Here is a 6,208-nt window from a genome sequence, read left to right as displayed (position 1 = left end):
TCTTGTCCAGATGAAGACAGCAGTGACCAGAGCTCTGGTCACTGCTGGAATTTATTGCATTTCTGTTATCAGAGAATGTAAAACTCGGTAGAGCCAAGAAGACTGATTTATTGAGAAGAGGGTGAGTCAAAAACTAAACAAAGAAACATCCAAAACTTAAGAAGAATATTTGAATCATGTATGAGAATTTATGAATATGTAGTAGAATTCTGTTTTTAAGGGACAATCCTTTGTTAGAAAGACGTGCTCTGTTGGCTGAATGCAGAGACACCTGGCCATATCTGTATGCTTTATTTTTATCTCCTAATTGTCTTTTTATTAAACTTTTAAATTCTATAAAAAAATATGTGAACCTCGTTTTTCACATAATCTCTTGGTGCGAGGCAGCCTCGTTATGTATCTATTATAGTGTGTTCCCCATGGAATGTCACAAGGCACTGTAAAAATAAATAGCACTACTGAAACACTTCAAAATGATAACAAGGACTTACTGCTTTAATTTAATTCAAAAATTGTAGCCTTCAGACAAGCTATAAACAGGACTCTAACACTAAATCACTAGAACAGTTCTCAGTTCCCTCTTACCAAAACAGGAAAAAGATTTCCCCAAATCATTCATTAAAATTTCTATTAGTTATAACCCAGTCTACTGTAAAAGGTCCTTTCTGACTTTGAGGTTGTTTTTTTTCCTATATGTGTGTTAACTTGGCAAATATTTATGCTGAGTTCTATAGAGAATCAAACAAAATTAGTTTTGAATATCAAAGCTCTCTCATACATGGTTAGACTCCTGCAAGCACACAAAAAATCACCTCATGACATTAAACAACAATTTGATGGGGTGAAATAGGACTAAGCTAGTCTAATGCCAGGCCACTGCTGTATTTGTGTACTTAGGAATCACTCCAAGCAAATACCTTCACCCGTTATAATCCTTGAAAAACCAAAAAGTATTCTCCTCCCGATTATTAATTATCCAAATTTTCCCTGTTAAGGGTCTCAGTTTGGTGATATTCCCAGCTGATATGTTTGTAGTAGCAAATAATGAAAAATCCATTGACAGATGTGATATAAAACTCTGTACAAGGTGAATTTAGTAAGAGCTTGTCATGAATGCTAATCTAACTTCCAGTTAATTGGATCAAAATCTAATTTTATACCTATACATTTATATGCATCATTGTCATTCAAGTGAAAAAACCCAACAATTTCTTATTTATAATAATTGTTCAATTGAGACCTCTGGAAGACCAGGATATCCGATAGAGGAGAATGAAACCTGCACAACATGGATGGGGGGAATTTCCAGTTCTTTTTTCTCCTTTTTTCCTTTTTTTTTTTAACACACCTGAGGACCTCTGCCTAGTTCAGGCCAGAATTTGGAAAAATAGCTGCTTGGATCATTTTTGTACTGTATAATTAGCAGTTGGGCTGTTTAAATGTTGAGTTGTTACACTACTTATTACAATAATTGCATTTATAAATTATAATGGCAACCTGGCAGCAAAGCAGTCAGACCAAATTGGTTAATTATTTCAGTCTAACATGAGTAATTGGATTATAGATAACTGCAAATGAAAACCAACTCTCTGAAATGTTTTCTTGTAGCTGTACTTTCAGAGCCATAAGTTGGTGTGTACTGTAATTATGGCCATGCTGAAGATTACTACACAAACATATTTCGGCATTGAAGAGAGAATTTTGGGGTTAATATTCACTCTTGAGTTTTATGGAACACGTAGGCTTTCATAAGTCTCTGGAGCAATATGTTTGTGATTGCCATCTGTTATTCACTAGTATTTTTATAGAGAAATAAGGCAAATTACTTCCCTCTTCAATTACACTGGTGCTTTGCAATGGTGCATTCTGTTCTGACTTGGAAAAATGCCGATTTGCCACATTCAAGGGACAGATGTTTACTTAACGATTAACTTTAAAAACAAGATATAAAAATTAAGTTGCAATTTTTTATTTTCTAGAATATGAAAAATGCCTATAATTGTTCAATTGTATACCTTGTAATATGTTGGTAAAACTTCGAGGAGTACTACCAAAGCTGTTAAGGTGCAATAGCCACACCTCTATGATACCTGTTCTGTGAAAACACTTTGGAACCCAGACTTCGTTATTGCACCAAATTGGAAAAGTTAACATTTGGTTTATATTGCATTACAGTCATGGATCAACAATTCTTTTCTGGCATGGGAGAACCACTGAGGGGAACACGGAACATGTAGGAAATAGAAGAGATTTGAAACTATGGTTTACCTTTTGTCAGTGTGTAAAAGCAGATAGGACTGTAACAGTTTGATTCTGTTTTGTACATTTCAAAAAAGCAGAATTTTAAAACTCTTCACAATCCCTAAATTTCTGCCTGAATAGAATCAAAGAATTGTTAAGGTTTGAAAAGAGCTCTGAGATCACTGAATCCAACCTTTGACCAAACACCACCTTGTCAACTAAGCCAGGGCACAAAGTACCATCTCCAGTCCTTCCCTGAACACTTCCAGGGATAATGACCCTGTCACCTCCCTGGGCAGCCCATTGCAATGCCTTATCATTGTTTCTGTGAAGAAATTCTTCCCGATGTCCAACCTAAACCTGCCCTGGAGCAGGTTGAAGCCATGTCCTCTCATCTTGTCACTTGTTCCCTGGGAAAAGAGCCTGATCTCCATTTGACTACATCCTTCTTTCAGTAGTTGTAGAAAGTGTAACTTCACCCCTGAACCTCCTTCAGGCTAAACACCCCCATCTTCCTCACCTGTTCCTCATCAGACTTGTGCTCCAGACCCTTCCCAGCTCTGTTGTTCTTTGGATTCAATCCAGCACTTCAGTGTCTTTCCTGAATTGAGGAGCCCTCTGGATGTGCCCCTCAGCACAGGGGGATGGTCACTGCCCTGGTCCTGGTGGACATACCACTACTGGTACAGCCCAGGTGCCACTGGCCTTTTTGCCCACCTGGGCACACCTGGGCTCATGTTGATCCACCATCAACCAGCACTCCCAGGTTCTTTTCTGCTGGGCAGCTTTCCAGGCCCTCTGCCCCAGCCTGTAATGCTGCATGGGGTTGTTGTGACCCGAGGACAGGACCCAGCACTTGGCCTTGTTGAACCTCATATAGCTGGCCTTGGCACATAGATCCAGCCTGTTCTGATCCCTCTGCAGAGCCTTTTTGTCCTCCAGCAGATCAACACTCCCATCCAACTTCGTGTTGTCCATGAACTTCCTAAGGGTGCCCTCAATCCTGTCGTCCATATCATCAATAAAGACCTCAAAAAGGACTGAGCCCAGTACTCATGCCTGGGAAACACCATTAATGACTGGTCTCAACTAGATGTGACACCATTCACCACGATGCTCTGGGCCCAGACATCCAGATTGTTTTTAACCCAGCAAAGACTGCTGTCCAAACCATGGGCTGCCAGCTTCTCCAGGAGACTTCTGTGGAAGGCAGTGCCAAAGGCTTTACTGAAGTCCAGGCAGACTGCACAGCCTTTCCCTCAGGCAGGTCATTTGGTCATAAAAGGAGATCAGTACCATAGTTCAAGCTCATCCAATGAACAGGTGAGTCCTAATCAAGGTATGGCAGAATTCCATTACTCACTGGAGTGTAGGTAAAGTGCATCTATTAAAGCCCTCAGTTTAAGAAATGAACCAACAGGAATAGCAAAATGTAATAACTAACTCTACTCATATGCACTGAGTTCATAAATCTTTACATACGCATTTAAGAAGCCAGAAAACGCTTGCCAACAACATTTAAAAGAAAAAAAACAGATTATGTTGCTACTTTATTCCCACTCTCATTTTTAATTTCTCAAATGATAGACATCTTTACTTCTAGCTTTCAAAGATCTTTTTCCCCCCTTTAGTTCAAAGGTGAGATGTTCACTATGTGAACATCTGTTTTCAATTAAGCTCTTCTGCTCAATGCACACAAAGTTGTAGAAAATTCTGCATCTTAATTGCTTAAGTACGAAGTTTAAAAAAAAAATAGAGTTTTAAACATGTTGAATGATGGTAGAACTAAGATCCTGTTATTTTGGCACAAAGTGGAATCAACAGGTCCAAGTCCTACTAACAATAACCTTCCGATGCAGTCCTGCCCTGAGTGCCACCTAACCACAAGTTATCAACATGAGCTTTGCTCCTTAGCTTTTGAACTCTGCTGCCCAATATAATAATATTTTCAATGCATATCTCTAACAGCTCTGACTTTGGCAGGTGCTTCTGGAATTCATTACTGTAGATGACCATCATGTGACACTCCTTTAAAAAATGTCACTTATTCCCTGTTTCCAGTAAATAAGTCTTTCACTGAAGATAGATACTGCTGTGCTCATTCTATGCTTTGTCTAAATGCATTTGATAGGTTGATATGTCCTGCTTTTAACTCCTAGTTTTAAGATCAATGCACTGGTTTAATGTACAAAGAACAGTGCTCTCCTTTATTATAGTGATCTAAATGTATGGATTTTTACCATGTGCATATACTGCAGAATTTTGTATAGAAGAGGTTAAATGAAGTCATTATTGGGGAAAAGAATTACACAAAGTAGGTACAGTTCAGTTCCAGAAGGAAAAAAATTCTTATCTGTAAAATCCATTAGTTTCAAAGTTTGCTATTACAGTAGTGCTAAAAGTGGACTTTCTTCAGTTTCCACTGTTAATCTAAACTATCTGAGCACAAGCATATTTGAACCAAATTATTACATGCCACGGTTTACACCATTAGTTTACAGTAAATTAAAACTAATTCTGCAGACAGGCCACAGGCCACATTCTGGATCAAACATATGACTTGAACTTATTTTGAGTGCAGCTTAAAAGCGGTTAGTGAAAAAAATCTAAATGCTCTTAGCAATAGTATTACAGAGACACCCATCCCCATGTTAGTATTCTAGACAACCACCATAAGCATTAGTAGGGTGAATCTGGGTTTTTAGAATCAGTCACTACACACTCCACCAGTGACCACAGGCAGTTTATACAAGGTTCTATAGTAAAACCTCCCAAAAGCTGTCAGATAGCATCAGATAGCAAATCCTAAGGAGCTACCCCGTTTCAGGTGCAGAAGACCACAGCTGGAGCAGAAAAAAGCAGTACACGGGTAGCAGGTGTTCATCTCTGTGAAGGCTTGTAGGCTGTCCCAGCCCAGCAGGAGCCCACCACAATGCATGTCCTCAGAGACACAGATTCAGCTTTCAAGCGCATGAGACTGACACTCACAATGTAGGGAAAAACTCAGCTGTCATTATGTTGTTTTAAAACATTTGCAGATCAGCTTTTGGAATTTTTCCTTTGTCATTCTAGCAAGCAGATAATGTTTCTTGTTTTATCTCTCTAAAATAGTATCTAAGTCCTTGCTTGCTGGGAGAAGGCTGGAAAGAGGAAGTTGTTCTCTTAGACCTGAATCTGTGTCTCAGTAGGCCAAGCCACTGCTGTACAGACAGCATTTCTCTCCTTGCTAACTGTCACTTAATGTCAGTGCTGCATTTCTGTTTTCAAAAGAGTACACTTCATGAAAAGCTTCAATTGCGAGATTAAAAGTAATGCGCTAGAATTGACTCATATAGCAGGTCACTGAACTACAAGCCGTTGCAAAAAGGAAATGAATCTACAAGCAAAACCAAAATAGAGAACCAGAAGAATGTGTCCAAAACACATCCTGTTTTCAGATCATGCTGTGTGCCCTTCCTTCCACTAAAGCAAATTTCTACTGTGGCTCAAAAATCTTCCTCAGGCACCAGAGGCTCTTTGCAGTAAAAACCTCTAAGGGAAAGCTAGGAGGAAGAGATGAAGAAGGGCAGCACTTCAGAAGTTCTATTTTATTGTAAGTGGTGCTTTATAAATGGTGAAGGTATTCTATTTAACACAGAAAAACATAATTCTCCTTCAGATACTAAATCAAAAGCCTTAAGCAATTATCCTCTTTCCATTCTGCTTGCACATAAATAACATTCATTTGAAAAGGACAGGAAGATAGTAGGAACAGCTAAGACACAAGAACTGACTCTGATAACTGGTTTATGTTCTTTATGTGCTTCACAGGACGGCATGCAGAGGAAAGTGTGCGTCAGAGCCCTTCCTCTCAAATTCCCCATGATACAACAAGAAATATTTCCAAAATACCTCTATCTGTGTGTCATCACCACACCAGGACATAAGGAAAAAATGCTAACACAGAATTATAGTGTTACAAGGCTAT

Source organism: Parus major, chromosome 10 (genome assembly GCF_001522545.3).
Source record: "Parus major isolate Abel chromosome 10, Parus_major1.1, whole genome shotgun sequence".
NCBI classification, from domain to species: domain Eukaryota; kingdom Metazoa; phylum Chordata; class Aves; order Passeriformes; family Paridae; genus Parus; species Parus major.
Note: the sequence above shows the minus strand (reverse complement) of the source record.